General features: G+C 33.9%; 1 protein-coding gene across 15 annotated transcripts in view; it reads left to right on the forward strand.

Annotated features, from left to right (window-relative positions):
- Window positions 1-263: 263 nt before the first annotated feature.
- The window catches only part of LOC144962955 (adhesion G protein-coupled receptor L1-like), a 260,806-nt gene continuing 238,566 nt past the window's right edge, over window positions 264-22,503 (forward strand). For 10 of the 15 annotated variants that reach the window (XM_078896416.1, XM_078896427.1, XM_078896408.1 and 7 more), the window contains exon 1: window positions 264-792. The gene's annotated coding sequence lies outside the window, so the exon portion shown is untranslated. Of the gene's footprint in view, window positions 793-1,060; window positions 1,135-22,503 lie in introns of those variants that run through there. The other 5 variants (XM_078896417.1, XM_078896409.1, XM_078896423.1 and 2 more) reach the window with 2 other exon arrangements.

The following is a 22,503-nucleotide window of genomic DNA, read 5'->3' on the forward strand; positions in this document are numbered from 1 at the left end:
AGCGAGTGTCATCCCCCAAGACCACATAGCCTGGTGATGATGAGGAGGAGGAGGAGGAGGAGGAGGAGGAGGAAGTCGCTTCTTGAGTTGCTCAATGATCATAATACAGTCATAGCTCAGATACGAATAAATAGAGCGCTCATACACCTTCCTCAACACCATGAAAGCTGAAAACATCTTCAGTCGAATTTACAGCAGATAGCGGTGTCGGGACGCCGCTTGCGTTGTGAAGGTATTGAGAGGCATATGAGGGAAATCTTGTCGCCCTGTCACATTGAGCGGAAAACATTGCAGTCAGTGTGGGGCGGTTCGGTTGATAACCTCTCATTTCTCATTCGCTGCATGTGCGAGCTCAAAAGTTGGACTGTCTGTTAGTTGCTAGATTTTAACATTCTGATCAATTTCGGATTTATTTTAATTATAATTGATATTGGTGTTATTAAGACTTTAAAGTCCAATAACTGTGTATTTTCTCAATTGTTGGAACATTGGTTTTTGTGTACCAATTTAAATTTCATTTCATTCAAGTGGTGTGATTCAATGAATGTGGGAACTCTTCAAACTAGTTTCATAGTAACCATTGAATTTTGATTATCAAAACTCATTGTATCTGTGTTGTGGAATTTTTGTGGTTATTTGAATTCATTTTCCAATTGTTTGCAAAGTCAGTTGGACTTAAAATATTGATAAATCTCACGAAATTCCTTGACGTGTTGGATTGTTGACACCCCGAAACGACCAGTTAAGTTTACCTGCCAGGTCACAGCTCAGTGCTTCTGTATGCATACACAGGTAAGCTTTTGATTGTAATTTCTATGTCCCTTTCAATTCTACGGCGTCGTCGGGCGGGTTTGATTTGCAAAGGGATAACGTTTTAAAATGTCGTGCTGTGCAGGAGATTGGGGGAAAGAAGTTAAGAGGGATTTATTTATTGTGTGTATGAAGACCCTTGTGTCACCGTGTGTGTTCTGGCATGTGTGTAATCTATTGATGTTTATTATTTTATGAGGGGCTCAATGCGGCTGTGCTATATGATAACTGTAGTCTTGTGTAGGTAATGCTGACCTGGCTAATTGTACGATAAGCCACACGTTTGTCTAGTATTGAAACATCTGTTCTAGTTGAATACCAAAGGTGTGTAGTTGTTTAAGAATGTGTTAAACCTTGAATTTGATTTAATCTGACAAGTCATTGATAAACATTGATTAATTTAGATATGATTATGGTAGTATGATATGGTCACATGACATAAAGCTTATTTTTTATCTTTTCAAAATGTTTTCTTAACTTTGTGATATAGAATGGGTATGAGGGTGAAAATGGTCGGCAAGGCATTTCCAACTTATAATCCCACTTGACTCAGGTGTGAATGAGTACCTGGTTTCTTTTTCTTCTTCTTACTATTATTATTGTTATTTTTATTATCATCGTCATCATCATCGTTGTTGTTAGGTACTCATATTTTAAACAAAATTTGTATCTCGCATTTGAAAACTCAGGGATTGGGCATCTTGTCCATATACGAAACAAAAACAATTAGAGAATCAAACATAAGAATAAAAAGTTTTACGAACCCAACTAATCAGCTGTTTGACTTTAGTCTGTCACCGATGGATCGGGTATTCCAGATGAGCTAGTCCAGTTATGATGTACCTGAATAGAAGGACGTTTATTCAAATTTGTTTTTTGGAAACTCTTTAACAGCACATAATGAACCCCCCCCCCCCCCTCGGCGACTGTGAGGTGTATGATCTTTATTTACCTGTCATACCTGACGAGTATGAAAGTGGATAATATTTTAATGGAATTGGGTCCCATTTATTTATTTTTTTCAAAAGTTATTAGACTCCTCATTTTATCATGTTGATATTCTTTTTTTTAAACAACACTTTATTTTATTTTAGACAAATTACTCCAATTGGCACTTACAATTCTAGTAGGATCCTTCTGTGCCGCCCCCCCCCCCCCCCCCCCCCCACTTACCCACAAACCTCTCCTTTTTTTTTTTTTTTTTTTTTTGTCACGCGTAAGAGCGTAGAGTGAACTTTACAATAAGTATTTTATATTTCATAAATATTCCCAGAATCATTCTGGTATCTTTGACAGCTAATTTTGATCAGTTCTAAACAAGTTTGTGTATAACGAGTTTTTTCCTTGGTGTGGTTGTAAGAGTAGTAATCCACAAGCGTAAATCGCCACTTCTTGGACTTAGATAATTAAGTATCAACAAAACTGATTCTAACTATCTGTAAAGTAGCTAATCGAAAAGATAATGAATCTTACTTAAACTGGCGATAGGGGCAAGCACTTACCCCGATTCCGGATTGTTTGATGTGTTCTGTAAATAAAGGAAGAAGGGAAATCTTTTCGTTGATGGATGTAAAATCTGGATGAAAGAAAATTGGATGAACCTTCATTAGTTTTGTTTTTGTTTTTGCTTTTTTCTTTTGACATTGCTTTCGTTGATTACCTATCCTATAAGAATCACTTTTTTTTTTAAAATGTAATGTTCTTTTCTTAGTTTGTATATGCTTATGTGAACGCACATGATGGCTCGAGATATTTATAATACATAGACTGTTAGAAGATTCGTGGCGCTTTGCCTTGAAATGCATTATAAATGACTGAAGTGCTTGGTTGTCGTGTTATGACATTTTTCTTACACGAAACACAAAACAGACCAGCTGATCGTTCGTTGATTGCCACAAGCAACATCCATAGATGTTAATGATTGCCACCAAAAGCACACGAGATTTCTATCTGTATTGTAAAATTGAGGAGTGGATTTTTATTTTTCCATTTCAAATAAAAATGTTTTAGTATTATGCTTTTGTTTTGTTTTTTTCTTCTTTTTGATAGATTTAATATATTATTATTATTATTATTATTATTATTATTATTATTATTATTATTATTATTATTATTATTATTATTATTATTATTATTATTATTGGTATTATTATTATTATTAATTAATTAATTATTATTATTATTATTATTATTATTATTATTATTATTATTATTATTATTATTATTATTATTGAATTGTTTTATCATCATTATAACTTGAATGAGCATATTCTGCCTGAATGCCTTAGTGCACAATGTACAAATCATCATAGCATCTATAGATTTTTCATTCATTACTCTCTAATTGCCTCGGGCTTCCATGGTGAATCTCGTGCTTCTTACATGGTGTGTTTCATAAACTGGGTAAATACTGAGCACAACTCGAAATGGGGGGAAAAGTAAACGTTTGTTTTATGATTACGATTACAATAACATAATCGCCATTTACATCGTCATCATCAGATCTTAATCAATCATTTTTCTTTCGCCGCACCCCCCCCCCCCTCCCAAACTAATTATTTCTGAAACATTTTTAAACAATCGACCATACTTTGTATGGAGATGAGAAATTTAAAAAACGAAATCTTGAAATCGCTCGGTGCCTGTTGTTTTAGTATATTCCACATCCCATTGAAATGTCGATGCGTCTCAATTATATCAAATTAACAACATTGGAAAATACTTTGAATGTATAAAACGCACGCGAAACTGCCATGCAAGTAGTATTAACTAATGGTGGGGGAACGATCCATTTGCTGGAACCCATCATCAATTACAAGTAGTAAAAAGAATTGAAAGGTTAGATAGTGTATTGGCATCAAACCTACGTCATTTCATCACTCACACACACACACACACACACACACACACACACACACACACACACACACGTTATACGCAGATAAATAAAATTAGACAAAATCAAACAAACAAGTAAAACAAAGCTGGTGTATTTTGTCGTTTATGGAGGTATTCTATACACAAACGAAACGTTTTCAACTCAGCATCAAATTTTGATGCACAACTACGATCTCAACTTATTCTCTGGAAAAACCCATATTTTAAACATTTTGCCCGAAAACTCGTCCTCCAAATATCGACCGTTTAAAATGACCCTCATTTTGGCAAAAAAAAAAAATAAATAAAAACCCTCTCAAACCTGGGACTTCGCGAAATAACTGATAAAGAATTTTAGAAAGAAACCAAACATTTTAAAAAGAGAAACAAAACTAAAAATAGGGACAAATTTCCGGAAATCGATAATATGTTCTGAAAGCATCTAGGTCTAGATCCAGATTCATAGCTGGCATGAACACAACAGTACGATATATAAACAGTAGTATTGTTTCTGTCCTCTCATGTGCTAACAAAAGTGTGATTTAGGATACGGTATGTGCAATATTATTAGAATTACCCCATGGTTTATAGACACATCTCGAGTTCACGAATCTCCGATTGAAGCACTTGGGATTTTTGTAGTGATTCTCAGATTTATGTAGTTTTTGGCTTTAAAATGGGTGGAGTTCTTCGATTCGTTTCTTTTGAGTTATCAGGTGGAATCTGTAGCAAGAAACAAACAATATCAATAACATTTAATTGCTAGCTATTCTTTTTGATATGGCTCTGGAGAGTAAAAGTTTGAAAAAGAGGTCAAAAGAAATTACCACTGTATGCGGATTTCTACCGACTGTTACAAAGCCCCTAGTAAAGGGATGCGCCGCATTTTTAAATCTCCGAAGCGTTTTAAAATGTCAACTTTGAGTGTTTTGTTAGTTTGTTTTTTGTTGTTGTTTTTTTTTTTTTTTTTTTTTTTTTTTCTTTGTTCGTTTGTTGTTTTTCTTGTTTTTTTTTTGTTTTTTTTCTTTGGTGTATTTTCTAAATTTATTTTCTTTTGATATGTTAATAAGTAATATCTTCTTGTACATGATTTGTATGTGCAACATACAGTATTGGGTGAAAAAAGAGTCGTATATTATTGACTTGACTCATAATATATAATATAATGCATCAATATTAATAGGGATTAGTATTTTCCTAGCGAGCTACAATTTAACCGATTATTTAGGTGGTCATAACATTAGCCAATCTTGTCCTGCTATGTAGCTAATTGTGAAGTGTGTTTATGTGCGGGGGTTGAATTGTTCTGTTCTGTAACAAATGTGAGCAAGAAAGAACGGAAACAAAAGCAAAAGGTATTATTAAAGGGAGGTTAATGACGACTAATAATAATACAACCCCATGTTACTGTTTATATGTGTATTAGTGATATGTCAGTTGTTATTTTTATACTTATAGAATTTCTAATGATTCTTAATTGTCCCCACCCCTTGCTCGTGTTTAATTTATTTTCCCCATACAAAATGTTTGACCTAATTTTGAAAAAATAATGATATTATTTCAATTGTTCAGTAGGTACTGCCAAAATCAATTTGAACTATTTTCTTTGTGAAAATATAAAGGTATTTAATTTTATAAGTTATAACCAGGTAACAATGGGAGAATGTGTGATGCGAAATAAATTCAGTTTTGTTAAAGATGGTGGGTAAAAGCCTTGTTTTAGAGGGACGATGGGAAAGTGGTATCTCGTTTACACACATTTTGCGCTCATTCTCATGTTATTCATTATTAATAATTATCTCGATCATTGATAATGTCAATTTAGTTCAATATAGATGGCTTTCAATTTGGAAGTATAATTAAACCCAGTGCTATCTTTACACTAAACTTCTTGTCTTTGTCGAATTTCAAAAGAAAAAGAAAAAAGAATTACCATAGGCCACAAAAAGTATTGATTTGAACTAGCGCTATATGAATAACATGTTATCTAATTGGCATGCGTTCATGCGACTCTAATAAAGATTACAATGTAAAAAGAACAGGGACGGAAATTAGTATTAACCCGCACGTGGGGGTTTGTTTCTTAAGAGTTAATCATGCAGGCGTCATCTTGTCCAAGCGACAAATAACTTATTGATCCGATCATACTACCACGACAACAGCTAGTGTTTTTGATATCAGTCCTCTCGTCATCATCATTCAATAGAATTTTAACTTATTTCAACACAGTAGCTCGCCAGCCCCCCATTCAAATCAATAACACCGCTGCACATCAAACCAACAACAAACGGTGCAACAGGTGCGTTATTATTGTGGCTGTCAGTTCATTTGCATACTTAACGCCGAGTGGTGGTGGTTACCTTAGGCAAGTTGTAGTTTGTGTGTATATTATTATTGTCACTAACCGATGACGGATTCGCTTGAAAAGCAGCAACTGACAATGTTTGTATTTGGTGAAATATGAAAGGAATGAAACAGATTGAAATTCATAATTTTACGTTGTATTTTGACACAGTTGGTATAATTTTCGAGATTACCTGATTTGATTTGATTTTCTTTTAAAAATCTAAATTTGCGGGAGAATATTTTATTACATATCATTGGTTCATCTTGAATTACTCTTTGTTAATCGTATTATTTCATGTTAAATAAGGAACTTTGCACTTATGAGATTTTGAAGCCTATGGCTCACTGTGCTGTGGTTGTAATTTGATAGTAGGTATTGGTCATAAAGCGTGGCAATTTGAACGGCGAGACACAGTGTGTATTCTGTCGTACTCTTACAAATCACGTTTTTAAAATTTTGGCCAGAAAACGCGTCGTTCAAATATGTATCGATAAAAATTAGACTCATCTTTATAAAATACTTCTCCAAACTGAGACTTTTTGATGTCTTTTTTTTTTTTTTTTTTTTTTTTAAAGAAAGATGTGGGTCATTTTAATTAATCGATATTTGAAGGACGAGTTTTATGGCCAAAACTTTTTTGAAAATGTGTTGTTGTTTTTTTCCGAGTACGGTATTAATTTGGTATTTCTGTATAGTTTGTAAAATGAGAACCTTTGTGTACAACTAACAGCAGGTGATGAATCAATAACCCCCCGGGTATGAAGGCTATTCGTGTTTTAAACGACCGGTCCGGGTTTCTAATCAAGCTTTATTTGCTAACAATATTTCCCAATGTCAACAAATTATATTATTTCCAGCCAGGGTCAAATTGGAAACTGAGTTTTTGTTTTCATTGAATCCCGAATTTTAAAATTCTATGGTAAATACAACGCATGTTGTCGCCCTGTCCATACAGAATTGAGAGCATGACAGTGAATGATTGAAAGAAGATACACTGCCGTACAATACGCCTTTTTCTCTCATTTCAGCCTGAAAACGTTTGCATCAAATTTCAAAGATAATGACCCTCAATTTTTCAAAAACAAATAAAAAAAATAAATAAAAAGAAAGTAAAATTTGTTAAATCTTGAATCTAAGACGTTTTTATTCTCCGCCCCCCCCCCTCCCTTCCCCCACAATACATGGTTTTAATTTTATTATACCCTTTCGAATTTTTTTGGGGGAAAAACCCAATTTAACTACAGCAAAATAGCAAAAATGATCACGAGGTGTCCGTATTATCCTTACTTAAAATAGATCTCGACGAGTAACGATATCCTGATCACAATATGAATTCTCAAGCTCAAATCGTTAAATTCGAAAGCCATCCATATAAAACATTTTTATTCATTTTTAAAAAACCATTTTGATAAGAAACAGTATAAATGAGTTCATTGGAGGTGTATAGTAGTACCATTCTTGTACTCGTGCATTTGAAATCTAGAACTCATTCTCAATACACTCTCCCAGATCACGCAGCGCATTGGGAACTCGTTCCGACATTTCAACCCCAGTAATTCAAGAATTTTATATTGATTATCTTCATGCTGCTCACTGTTTGCTGTGTCGTGGCGTATTGTTGAAGGAATATCTCAGTTTGTTGTTCCACTCCAAAGTTCATATTATCGCAATTTTCTTTCTTCAAATAGTGTGTCCGACCTACGAGTATTTTCATTCTCTGCCTTATGGCGGGAGACTGTGATCACAGGCAAAAAATAATCTCCTCCCCCCCCCCCCCCCCCCCCCCCCTTCTTACCTTTGTGTCTGAAATTTTCTGCCCAGTAAGTCTGAGCGCGTGTTGATTTATTAATTACAGTTATGGAGGCCAGGGGTCAGTTGTTACTTCCTTATGGATTTTCTTTTAAATGTGATCCTTATTTACGGCTCGCAGATCGTAATAAGGTATTAGAAATTAAATGTGATATTTAAATGTAATAACTTAAATAAGATATTATTTCACGATTCTATCTGCCTCCGTATCTCATTTTGTTTCATATTGGTTATGTCCCTCTTTGAACCTGCGACTGTTTCAATAATTTGACCTTTGACCTCCCTATTTTTGTATGAACCTTCAGATTGAAATTAAATATCGGAAATATTTAAGGCCTTTGTTGTCAGCTTCCCGGTGATTATCACACTTTATTAATTTGTCCAATGAATATCGTGGGATTTGTAATAAGTTTTTATCGATTTTCATACAGTTCTGTGGAGGGTTTACCTCGTGCATTAATTTATTCATTTAAAAATGTACTGAATCTACCATAATAATGATTCCGTGTCTGTCTATCTATTAATCTAACTCTTTTTTTATCTATCTGTCTATCTACTCGTATCTATTTGTCTCCCTGTTTTTCTATCTATCTTTCTATCCAGTTATCTCTCTCTCTCTCTCTCTCTCTCTCTCTCTCTCTCTCTCTCTTTCTCTCTCTATCTGTCTATCTCTCTCTCTCTCCTCTCTCTCCCTCTCTCTGTATGGGTGTGGTGTGTGTGTGTGTGTGTGTGTGTGTGTGTGTGTGTGTGTGTGTGTGAGTGGGTGTGCTTGTAGCTCATACATCTTAGTACGTGTTTGTATTTGTAAAATGTGTGTACCACGCTCATGACGAAAGGCACGGTTATAAATCCATTCATCATTCATATCATCTATACTATGTCACCAGATCTCATCGCACGTAATCACGTCAACATTGCACATACTATTGACATTTCATTGGTGTCATCTCATCATAGTTACATTTGCACAATAAGGATAAAAGCAGTCATGGTCTTGAATCCAGAAATATAATTCAAACAAACACAACCCTTAACATCTCTTGATCTCGCCAACGATTGTAATGATGACGACGAGTGCAATGATTATGTTGATGATGTAAATGATACTACTATTACTACTACTACTACTACTACTACTACTACTACTGCTGCTACTACTACTACTACTACTACTACTACTACTACTACTACTACTACTACTACTACTACTAATAATAATAATAATAATAATAATAATAATAATAATAATAATAATAATAATAATAATACTGCTACTACCGCAATTAGTAATATTACTATTACTACTAATCTATTTCTACTACTATTTCTACTAATACTAGAACTACTACTACTACTTTAATTACTACGACGACGTCTACAACAACTACTACTACTACTACTACTACTACTACTACTACTACTACTACTACTACTACTACTACTACTACTACTACTACTACTACTACTACTATTACCACTACTACTGCTACTACTACTAACTACTACAAATAATAATAATGATAATAATAATAATAATATATAATAATAATAATGATAATGATAATGATGATAATAATAATAATATTAATAATAATAATAATAATAATAATAATAATAATAATATAATAATAATAATAATAATAATAATAATAATAATAATAATAATGAAGATGATGAGGATGATTTTAAAAAAAAGATATTTTGCCCCATGATTTAATTATATTTCTATCTTTCTTTAGATTATCATAACCAGCGAAACAAATTTTTTTACGAATGGAGATTTTAAAATAATGAAAAACAATGTGACATAATATCATGCTTCCCTGGAGCTTCTTTTCTTTCTGCTTCTCCCTGAATTCTTGCGAAATCCTTTTCATTAAATTTTATCAATAATTATATCACAGAGCATCATTAGAATAGACAAGAGGATCTCCTCTAAATTCCTTCCACTTCCAATTATACATCTTGATTACAAAAAATCCCAGGAATAAAATATGTGATAAAACTCGAGACATCGTTTTGTTTATCACAACCTGTCCTTTTTTATTTATCATGTCTTTCTTCGCGTCTGTCTGGAGACGGGTTTTACGTGTAGATTATGAATATGTATTTGGTTTCGATATTGTTTCGTTTCTGATGTTTTTCTTTCCATTTCACCTTATTTTTCATAAATCTGATATCAAAATATTATTGTCTGTGATAATAGTGCCGTGCGATTAATTGACCACTCCTCTTTTTTCTTTTTTCTTTTACTTTTTTCTTTTTCTTTCTTTCTTTTTAAAAATAAAATTCTTTTTCTTTCTCTTTTTTTTGTTGTTGTTGATCTGTGTGTGCATGTGTGTGTGTGTCTGTGTGTGTGTGAGCGCGCATGTGTGTGTGTGTGTGTGGAAGAGAGGGGGGGGGGGGTGGTCGGATGATTGGGAACGGCAGAGTTCTTAGCTTCCATTCTTTTGTTGTCATGCATTTTATTTTCGTTAATTTTTCGGGACGGGTTTTGTCGTTGTTTTTTCTTTATGGCTGTTTTTAAAAAATTTTGTTTTAGTTTATTGTGTGATTTTTTAAATTGTTTGTTTGGGTTTTTTTTAAATTTTGTTTTGTTTTTGTTGTTTTGTTTTGTTTTGTGTTGATTTGTTTTGTTTTTTTTTTTTTGTTTCACATTTAGACATGTATGTGGAATAGGTCTGTCTACAAGCAGTGACAGATTATAAAATAATTCTAGTGCAAAAAGGTGGCCTATTAGGAGACGTGTTCGTATTGAATAAAAATGTTACCCTCTAGGGAGTACATGAAATACTTTCAAGTCAACTGAACGCGCTCTATATACGATAGAAAAACGGTATTCATCTTCTGTTCATTCTTTTTGCCAATTTTTCTTAATTAATTAATTAATTAAATTATTTATTTACTCTCTAGCTATCACCTTTGTTTGTTTATTTATTCTTATTTATTCCTTTCTTTTGCTTATCAATTCTCCACAATATGAAGTTATGATTGAGTGTTGTTTAACAATGGAGTTTCCAATTAATCAATGTGTCTGCCGTGGGATTTTAAACAGCTTTTTGTGTGTATCTATAGGTCTTCTCCTATTTCCTATTCCCATCCACTTTCCGTGTTCTTAATCCTCTTGGTCGATATATTACGGTGCCATCAATGTTTGGCGCACAATGGGCTGTCCTGTTGTATTGATAGCGATACGGATCCCGTCATGTCAATACGCTATTATGATCTCCTGGTTTCATCACATCAGTGGACCGGAATTGTTCTTTCGATTGTTTCATTTCCTACAGCTAATCTATTGTTTCTATAGAATCGTCTCGCTCGATTTTTTTTCTTTCTTTTTCAAAATTAAAAAAAAAAAAACAATAAAAAAAACCCAGATTGTTTCGGAAAAATAATATATTACAATTAAAGAAAAGACGACTGTAGACTGAAGACGACTATGAAAGCGAAAGTTGTATGGCCGACTATTTTTTACTGTCATTAAGAGAGAGAGAGAGAGAGAGAGAGAGAGAGAGAGAGAGAGAGAGAGAGAGAGAGAGAGAGAGAGAGAGAGAGAGAGAGAGAGATTTTGAGGGGGATCAGGAGAATGAGGAGTTTGTTGTTAGACACGTTTATTTTGCTTTTATCATTACTTTTCACCATCATCAGCATCATCATCAATTTAATTAGGAAAGCCAATATGTATGACTTGCCTATCCTTATAGCCATTTCTATATCATCCATCTATATGAACAAAATTGCCATTACCAAGTGGTTTTTATGATAAACATTATCCAAAAATATTATAAGATACCGATATATCATCAATAAATACAGCAATCTTGTTGCATTGCATGTTGTCCTATAATTTTTTTCTCAACACGGAAAGCAAATATCAGTAATTTATCATGAAAATGACCCCCCACCCCCGCGACACACAACACACACTATTATAGAGAATGAATACATCACCAGACAACAAACAACAGACAGATCTATTTGAATTCGTCTAGATTTGACTCCAGTCCTCATCCTCCTCAATGACGTGGTCGTTGAGTTTACATTACGACCATCCCATCCATTCGATCTTCCTCTCTCTTCTTTCCCCCAAGTGGACACAACTCCGTATTCCTGTCCCCGGGACATTCGGTCCGTCTGTTTGCTAGACATGACCTGGCCTCCCCCCCAATCTTTGTTCTTAAATCCCTGTCGACTTTCGTTATTCGGTTGTTTTCCGACTTTTTTTTTTAATTCAAATGTTTTAACCCTATCGGTTTCACGTCCTTTTCTATCTGACGCCCCCCTCCCCCTCCCCCATTAAAAATATTCCTACAAATCTTCTTCTCACTTGCTGGTTTGATAGTTGGCTATCTGCAGTCCTTTCAGATACTCTTGCACGTCTGGTCTTTGTTTTCGATTTCTTCTGTTCCGTCATTTGATCCTTATCCGCTACTGCTCACGCAGCATTGTATCAATTTGTTTACGTGCTTGATCTGTCCGAAGTGTTTTGGTGCGATTAGTTCTGAAGTGATGATTCAGACAACATGGGAGAAAAGGAGTGGAAAGGGTGAAGTAGGAAGTGGAAATGGTAAAGTTAACGGGAGAGAGAGAGAGAGAGAGAGAGAGAGAGAGAGAGAGAGAGAGAGAGAGAGAGAGAGACGGTTAACTTGCAATTTCTCAGATCTCTTTCTTTTATTTTTTTTTTATACGAAGGCCACAGATAGTGTGAAAAGAAAGTCAGATTCTTGTGAATGTTTCACTATAGATAGAATGAAGTTGATGTCACTCGGGTCTTTGTTATTGTTTTTTTGTTGTTGTTGTTGTTGTTTTGGGTTTTTTTTTGTTGTTTTTTTTGTTTGTTTTTGTTTTGCCACCCACGTTTACGAGTAATTCTCACTGAACTGTATTATCCAGACGATAAAAGTTCATGGTTACACAGAGTTTTGTGTGTTGGTCCGTTATACTTCCGGATAGCAATGCCGTGAGCTTCTTAGTCAATCGCATACTATATATTGCCACCCGGATGTATAACGGACCAACATACAAAACTCTGTGTAACCATGATCTTTTATAGTCCGGATAATACAGTTATGTGTGAATTACTCATAAACGTGGAGGACAAAAAAACAATAACAAAACCCGAGCGACGCCAACTTCATTCTATCTATGAGGGTAGTTTCCTTAACATTTTAACTGTTTGATGTCTCAATATTATTTTATTTTGGAGGTTTCCGGATGTATAGAATCACAAGGAGCCAACAAGTCTGGAACTTACAGTCTGAATACCCGGAGCCTTAACTCACTGGAAGTTGGTCTTTGTGCTGACCTGAAAGGAATCATTCTTTTTTATTTCGTTGACTTGGTTAGTTGTTCAATAAACTTGTCACTTTTTCCCCCCTATAATATGACAGTAGACTTACAATGCAGTCTTACAATGGCAATTTTATCCATTTAGTGGCTGATGTCACCAGTTATTCTCGTAATGTGCTCGTAAAGAGAGGTGAAAGAGTGCCTCATGGGGACAATATGGCGACCCGCTGTGTTATAGGCAAATTCACTATCTATCACTACCAAAACGAGAATGGGCATATTTAGCCGGGTCATGAGGACCTTCTAAGTAAACCCCCTACCACGATGGGTTTTTCTTTTCTTTCTTTTCCTTTTCTTTTGTTTTGTTTCATAATATGTATCGAAGCATCGACAAAGGGGCTCTTGCAAGAATCTTTCCGTATTCACAGAACAAATAGAGCTGCATGTCTAGTCTACTAGCTGGTTCAGTTCTGGATGGATTAGAAAAAAAAAAAAAAAGGAACAGAAAGAGACATAGAGGCAATAATATATGTAAATGAATATGATTTTAAAAGGACGCGGACTCAATATAAAAATTTCAAATAAGCTCTAAATGGGTGAAATATTAATGAAAGTAATGACAGATTGCCTATTTTTATAATCATTTCCTCCTCGCATTCTGAATCGTGTTGACGGAAAATGGAATGAAAGGGGAAAACCCGTTATATAATGTCATCAGGTAGCCAGTAGCCGTCTCCCTATGGTTTTATTGGCTCATGGAGTCGTTGTAAAATATTAATAAACCACCAAGGTGTGGTCTGTTGGAGTAAACCTTCAACTACCAATATTGGCCACTAGATTATGTATTGTCCGGTGTTTGCCAAAATCTCCTTAACCAGAACATTGGCGATTCCCCCAATGCATGACTCACATTGTAATCCTGCTGCTGCTGTTGTCGTTATTACTTTTGTTGAATGCTTTGACCAACCACAACTTTGCAACAACAGTGGTACGGTTTGGGACAGTTTGTTGTGATAACCCCACTCCCTCCTTTCAAAAACAACGTTATGGCGGCTCAGAACTGAGGAATATCCGTGGATAGAAGGAAATAGGAATTGTTGTTTGTTTTGTGTGAATATTGAATGTCTGGAATTTCGGACTGTAGATTAAATTCCAGTTATTCTGGTTGAAATCATAAAATGAACTCGACCTATCTATGAATGGGACGTTTTATTTGTAATCATCCATTTTTCAACAATGTGATAGAATTGTCCATCCAACTATGCAAACAGAATTTTGTAATTAGAATCGATAAACTCGAATTTAGTATAAAGTGAAGCATGAGAGGGTTTTTTACTATGCTGCTAGTTTTTTGTCTGTTTTTTTCGGGGGGGGGGGGGGGTCTTTTATTTTTATTTTTGCTGTTCTTTGTTTTGTGGTTGTTTTTTTTCAGGGGTTTGTTTTTTTGTTTGTTTGTTTTGGCTTTTCTTATTTGTTTCGTGTTTCTTATCTTGTTCGTTTTTGTATTTGTTGTTGTTTTTTTTGTGGTTTTGTTTGTATCGTTTTTACTTAATTTGTTGTTTAAAACAAAACAAACAACAACAAAAAAAAACACTTGGTAGTATGTATCCTTAACCAATTTCTTGACCGTTTAAATATTTTTTTACAAAGTCTGACTTTATCATTTTTAGACAGCTATTATATGATTAGTTCTGACTAAATTATATCAATCAGACTGTATTTCACAACGAATTGATAAATTGTAAGTTTGTTTAAAGTGAATATAGCTTATGAACAGTACATGAAAAAAAGGTTATGGGATATTCCAAAATTTAATAGTAATATGGATATATTATGGAATTGAAAAATGGCATTAAAAATAAAGCAATGCGTTAGGTTGAAGTCTCATAAAGGGTCAACTCAGAGTGATTGCTTTGTGAAAACTTTTGGCTCACGCGAATTAATTAGAATGGTTTCCATAAAATGATCAAAACATGTAATTTCATTCAAAGGAGAATTTGCGCAATTATAATTAGTATTGTCCGGCGACGTCGTCTAGTGGTATGACTCTCGCCTTTGAATAGGAAGGTTTGAGTCCCGCTACACGCGTTGCACAGTCGGGTCCTTGGAAAAGACTATTTACTCACATTCTCTCGCTGTGCTCAGGTGTAAAATGAGCACATACCGTTAACAACGTTGCCTCTGACCAATATAAAATTGCAATAATATCGTCTTTCAGGCGTCATGTCTCGTCCTACGATTTGTTGTTGGCTGGGTACCTTTGAGCACGTTTAGTGGATATTGCACTATACGCATGCTCAAGTTAATTTTCAAGTATATGTTTATGGTCTCCATTGTGCGCCTGTGTGTGCCTGTTTGTGTTAAATTTGTGTGTGTGTACTTGTGTTGGGGATTTGAAATACATACAACATAAATGTTTTTTGCTCAAATTCAAGAGCTGAGATTTGAAATTGAACACGCCTAAGTGCCACTTATCCCATCCCAGAACACCGAGAGCTGTGAACGTAGAGATGCGTATGTTTATCTAACAAGGAATTGATTGCATGTTGCGTGAGAGGAGGCAGGTTTATGCTTGGATGTAGGTTGAAATGTCATGTCAACGTTTTTCCTTACGTGTCAGTTTTTCTATGGAATGAATTTGAAGTCAGAATCGTTAGATTACTCTGTTTTCACCATGGTTATGTATTGATTTTTTTTTTCAGTATTTTTATTGCTTATTATTTTATGGTTTTATCATTATTTATTATACAGTTTTGTATTTACCTCTTACTAACAAGTAACGTTTTGTATAAAATGCTGTTGTTGTTGTTGTTAACATAATTATTATTATTATTATTATTATTATTATTATTATTATTATTATTATTATTATTATTATTATTATTATTATTATTATTATTATTATTATTATTATTATTACAATCACATTATGTTTATGATCATCATCTAGAATTGAATTTTAACTTGATTAAGTTTGTTGACGAGGCGACTATCAGATGGAAAGTTGTTACACCTTTGCACCGAAACCCACTGCGATAATTACTCAATTACTCACTGAAGCGCGTGGGGTTAGCCAATGCATGAATGAATTCGTGCGCGTGATGGCGGGGGGCTGCTGGCGCAATCATGATTTTTATTTGTCTTTTCCCTCCGATGACATCGATAGCATTAAAGAAATGACACGCTAGTCGAAACAATAGAAGGAACGAGGAAGACGTCACTTAGCTCTTTGTTATTGTTTTTAGACATCCATTTAAGTAATAAGTTCTCATTAAATTATATCAATCAGATAGTGTGCGCTTGGCTAAGAGCTCACAACATTGCCATCCTGAAGTATAACGGACCAACACACAAAACTGTGTGTAACCTTTAAACGTTTATAATCTGCTCGATACAGTTTAGTGAGAATTACTCAGAAACGCGAATGGCAAAAAAAAAATTTAAAAAATAAAGAAATAAAAAAAAAAATAACAAAGACCCGGGTGACGTCAACTTTATTCTATCTCTAAGCGTTTGATTTTGTGGGTTGGTAGGTTACATCCGGCTATCAGATGTGAGTATTTTACCTAAGCGCATAGCATCAATAAAGCTTACATTGACAAAACACGTTTTAGCAATTTAATGCCAGAAAACGTTTACTTTTTAGTATTATATACATCGAAGACAATGACCCCCGACTGCGAAAATATTCTTAGAACATAATATATAAACCCCTTTCAATACGTAAAAAGGTTTTTTTTTGTAAGTGCTAGGCAGAATACCATTTTTTTAAAAAAGTTGTAGATAGTCTCTGCGATGCAAATTAAGGAGATTCGAGTTTTAACTCACAGATTTTTCAAAGAGAGCAGTAAAAGCGGTTAACCACTGTTGTCCTATTAATTTGTGAAATAAGTCAAATAAGGTTTGTGCCTATTGGTAAACAGTATAGTAGTGAGAGGAAATAGTTATATTGTGTGAGGTCTAGCCTGATTTATTTTCGATGAATAGTGTCTTTTCTGGTAAACTTGGAGTTATATACTGTAATTTACAATTTTGTGATGTAATTAAAGATATAGTTTTCCACTTTTAGTATTCTTTATGATGACGGTTAGTGCAAGAATAGATAATCGATTTTAAAATTTGGATGCAGACATTTGATCGAGGGACGTCCGGAAATTAAAGTAAGCAAAAACAAAACCATACAATAACAACAACAACCTCCCTCCCCCCTCTCTCTCTCTCTCTCTCTCTCTCTCTCTCTCTCTCTCTCTCTCTATCTATCTATCTATCTATCTATCTATCTGTCTCGTTCTCTCTTTCTCTCTCTCCCTCTCTCTTTCTTTATCTCTCTCTCTTTCTTTATATCTCTCTTTCTCCCTCTCTTTCTCTTTCTCTCTCTCTCTCTCTCTCTCTCTCTCTCTCTCTCTCTCTCTCTCTCTTCACACCAAAAATAAAATATATAACAACAACAACAAGAAAAAAATTGTAATAGCTCAATAAGTTATGATCCACTTCATTTGAAACTCATTATCATCGTCTTCAAGCGGTGCCGAGTATGCAGACAATGGCGATCATGTCTTTTGATAATCTCAAAAAGTAGATTTTTAAAAAATGAATTCATTTATTTATATCCATCCATAGCCTGTCATATGTCTTTTTTTTTCAGACAATCCTCTTTCGCATCTTAAAACCAGTCTATTTATTACAGCATTCGACACTCATCTCTTTGTTATTGGTTGTTTTTGTTTTTTTGACAGCGATTTTGATGATTAGTTCTCACTAAAAATCTATCAATCAGACTATATAAACGTTTACGGTTACATTTAGTTTTATGTGCTGGTATGTTATATCCAGTTGGCGGATGTTGTGAGTATTTGACTTAAACGCATAGCATCAAAACAATTGTTATCACACCATCTTACCACGCTCCATTAAGAGGAGAATCATGCCTTGACAACACGATACTCCTCTCAACATTTCCCTTAAAGAATAATAATGTCTTTCGCACCTATTTTAATGATGTGTTGCTATAAATAAATATCTAGTAGTGTCTGTTACTGATTGATTATTCTTTTCATTATTTTGTGAGTTGAACAAGACACTTGGTCTGGTAAATCTTCATGGCTAAAGATTTTTTTTTTGTCGCTCAACATAGCTTAGAAGTATATAATTTATTTACTTGCTAAATCGGCACAATGGAATTATTACTGTCGTAATGTTTTGCAGCATGAGGTACCAGGTTCATTGAATGACACATTATCGATTTGTTTTCTGGGTTTTTTTGTGTCTTTTTTTCTATTTTTTTTTTGTTTTGTTTTGTTTTGTTTTTTGTTTTTTTAATATGTGAAGAGGAAAAGAGATGAATAATGCTCGTGGCAAGTTTTCGGCGATATCAGAAATTTTTCCTTTCGATATGGTACGATATTTCTTCCAATCAAATATCGATATATTGATAGTTTTCGATGCAACAAGTTTGTCTAAGCCCCCCCCCCCCCCCCCCCCTTCAATTCACACCAAAAAAATTGTTTCTTTTTTTGTTTTTATTTATTAATTAATTTTTTTTTTGGGCGCCATCTTTATGAGTTGCATTTCATTTCAAAATCTCAGAAAAGAATGATGGAAGCATAGAAAAATAACATTTGACACTACATATTAAATAGTTGAAGACTCAATAGCACATCAATCGCAATGAATGTTGATTCAAAAACATTCTGTATTATACGTATTGTACGATACATTTACAATTTTGAAAAAACATAATTGATAATAATAACAGGTAACTTGTAGGAATTATAGGTGCAAACTTAAGTTCATTAGATCTTCTTGGATCTGCAACCTATAAGAAATACATATAAAATAAAATCATTAGTATCATTAATCCAAACAATCTAAGGTAAATTATACATTTTCTGATTAAAGCAAGGTCAATAGAGACAGATAAACATCGAAGGCTAATATCAATATGGCGTTTTGAAATTTATTATTCGATATTGTCCACCATATTAATATATCGATATTACGATTCGATATGCCCAAACAACTCGTGGCAGTTTCGAGTCCAACCATGGTATCTATTGCAACTAATGAGCAATTTTGTTCTTTATAACGATCTCAAATTACTATTGTCAAGAAAACTATTTAATCACGCTTGCTGCGAAGTAAAAAAAAAAAAAGGGGGGGGGGGGGGGGGGGAGAGAATTAATGATCAGCAGGCACTGATGGAATATTTTAAAAAATAGTGCCTGGATATCATGAAGAAGAAAAATATCCGAATATTATCCTCTTTCCGCGACTTGGAATCAAACCTCATATGTGAGGTTCGGTCCAAAGTTGTCGCTGTTTTCCTTCCCGCTCATAGTTTCCGCTGTATATCTGACTCCTTTTCAGATTTTGATGGAAATCAAAATGGAAATGGAAGGATGGAAATCACGAAAGGCGAATGAAAATATTTAAGGGTTGTATATTTTAACAATATAGATCTGGTAAGAATTGATTTCGGGCAATGTCGGCGAGAATGAAACGAAACAGTATAAAAATAATATTATTGATGATGACATTCCCACATTAATTAGAGAGCTTCACGATGTGTCTATCGACCTTTCCAAAATGCAGACAATCCGTCGAGAACCCACACAAATTAGTCTGAATCAATAGTTTTACTTCTTTCTGTGTTTCTGAAATATAACTGAAATGTATTCTTTTTTTTTTTAATGGCTTTGATTATCATTTCTTTCGCAGATAAAAAAAAAATGCTTGTTTTTGCAAACTGTCTAAAACAACGATGCATGTCCATTATCATTATGACATTTATAAGCACGCTGACATTTTAAGATCACGTAATTTAATCCGGTGAAATGGGCATTTATTTTGGTTCGTGAGATTAATGATATTAATAATACGTAGGTTTGTTTTTTTGATTATCGCTTTTGGTATAATCACATCACCTGATATTTATTTCGGCCTTGACATTTTCTACACGAATTATAATATAATTTTTAGATTATAAGATATAAAGGTGAGGAGGGCCTCACACGCAGTTTATTAATTAATCCCTATGCGTTGATGGTGGTCTCTTCAAGAAATTAAAATGAAATATGAAGAGGTCTTAGATAAATTAAATTATGTGTGTCTTCGCCTGTTCGAATACACGCTGTCTTGAACGAGTCTTAACCAAATAAGCTAGAAACTGCGATTTAAGTATCGTACATTTCATTTTTCAGGAAGGAATGATCTTAATTTTTTTTTTATGTCTCAATCTACGTTAACACTCTCTTTACTAATCATACGAAAATCCTCACACACGTTACGATTCAACCAAATTTTTATCATTCTGATTTCTTTTGATCATTGCAATATTTCAAGATTTATTTATATTTTTTATTTATTTATTTTGTTTTGTTTTTGTTTTTTTGTTTGTTTTTTTTTTTTTGTTTTTTTTTTTTTTTGGGGGGGGGGGTTGGGTTTTTTAAAATTTTGTTATTGATATACATATTTAACACTGTGTTGTAGACCTCATTTTGCTTCTTCTTTTTTTTTTTTAAAGTAGTGTGCACAGCAAGAACTCACTCCTTTTGTGTTTGAGTGAAAAAAAAAGATCTATTTTTGTGTTGGTTGGGTATGAAGTTATGGAGATAATCCTAAAAACGGCCGGTAAGGCGATAGTAACAGCCAAAAACTTAACCAAAGCCAATCTTCATTTCATTGTTATTGAGTCACTTGATATGATGGGTGACGATATCGCGTTGAATTTAAACGCTTCCATGACTTTCGTGAAGTCTGTCCTACTGTATGGATGTGAAACTTGGAACGCATCACAGGCATGTATAAGGAGGGTACAGATTTTCGTAAACAGGTGCATGCGTAAGCTACTCAGAATAAAATGGATGGATAGAATAAAAAATGAAGAAGTATGGAAAAGAACACAGCAGAAACCAGTGGGAGAGGATATAGGAAGAAGACGATGGAGGTGGATTGGACACACGCTTAGAAAGAATGACTCAACTATAACAAAGAAAGTATTGGACTGGAACCCTCAGGGCAGAAGATCAAGGGGAAGGCCACGAGGAACATGGAGAAGAATTAAAGAAGCTGATATACAGAGAAGTGGTAAGACCTGGAATGAGATAAAAAAGTTGGCTCAGGATAGAGAAGGATGGAAACTGTTTGTCTGTGGCCTATACCCTGAACCAGGGTGAAAAAGGCAATGATGATGATGATGATGACTTTCCCATGCAATAACAGTAATCACACGGTAAATACTATTGATTTGACTTGACATTCGAATAATTCTACCTATTTCCGTTCTTTGATTATACTCTTGTTTTCTCTAAATCGTTTGTAAACCAATTGTACGCTATCGTTTTGTTTGTCTTTTGATACGATGCACCTGAAATATCGAAGTGGTTGGTGTATGGCAATGAAAGGAGACGATATATCGATTTCTTGTATTTTTATAACTAATTATTTATCGTCTTGTTTTACCGATTTGCTTCATCCTTCTATAATAGTATTACAGCCTGGAGCAATACATTCCCAAGACTAAACATTCCTAGATACTGCAAATTGGGAGTTCATTGTTTCATTTCCTCGTTCATCTGCTTGAAAATATTACACATCCAGTGCAAGATTTTAATGTCCTTATTGTTTCTGTTGTTGTTTTTATTGCTGTTTTGCTTTTTCATGTTGCTTTTATTGATGTACTTAGTTTTTGTTGTTGTATAATCGTTGACAATATTACGGGTTGAGTTGGGGGTTTTTTGGGGGGGTTTTTTTGGTAGATGTTATAGTTGATGTTTTTATTATTGTTATGATAATAACGATACCGTTTGTATTCGAATTTCTAATTACTTTGATAACTGCGGATATGTTTGAGAACTTTATTATTATTATTATTATTATTATTATTATTATTATTATTATTATTATTATTATTATTATTATTATTATTATTATTATTATTATTATTATTATTATAATCACCACGATCATTCATCATCATCATCATCATCATCATCATTATTATTATTATTATTATTATTATTATTATTATTATTATTATTATTATTATTATTATTATTATTATTATTATTATTTTGATGGCGCTTATTTTTTTCTATCCTGTGCTTGGCGTTTTCCGTTCATTTTTTCTTTTCATTCTTTCTCGAGTCTTAAACTCATGTGTCGCCGTCACTCCCATCCAATTCCTTGACACATTGAACAGTGTCACAGAATTTCCTTGACAGAATAGAACCGACAATTGTCATCATCATAACAGTCTATTGATAGGACACACCACCCGCGTATTGTGCATTGTGTTTTCTTCAAATGGGGTAGCACTTCCCTAATTACATCTTTTTGTTGCTAAGAGACGATTTTCGTGAGACTCCTGGTTG

The sequence above is a fragment of the Berghia stephanieae genome, chromosome 1 (genome assembly GCF_034508935.2).
Source record: "Berghia stephanieae isolate SIO BIC M18660-M18661 chromosome 1, UCSD_Bste_1.3, whole genome shotgun sequence".
Taxonomy (NCBI): domain Eukaryota; kingdom Metazoa; phylum Mollusca; class Gastropoda; order Nudibranchia; family Aeolidiidae; genus Berghia; species Berghia stephanieae.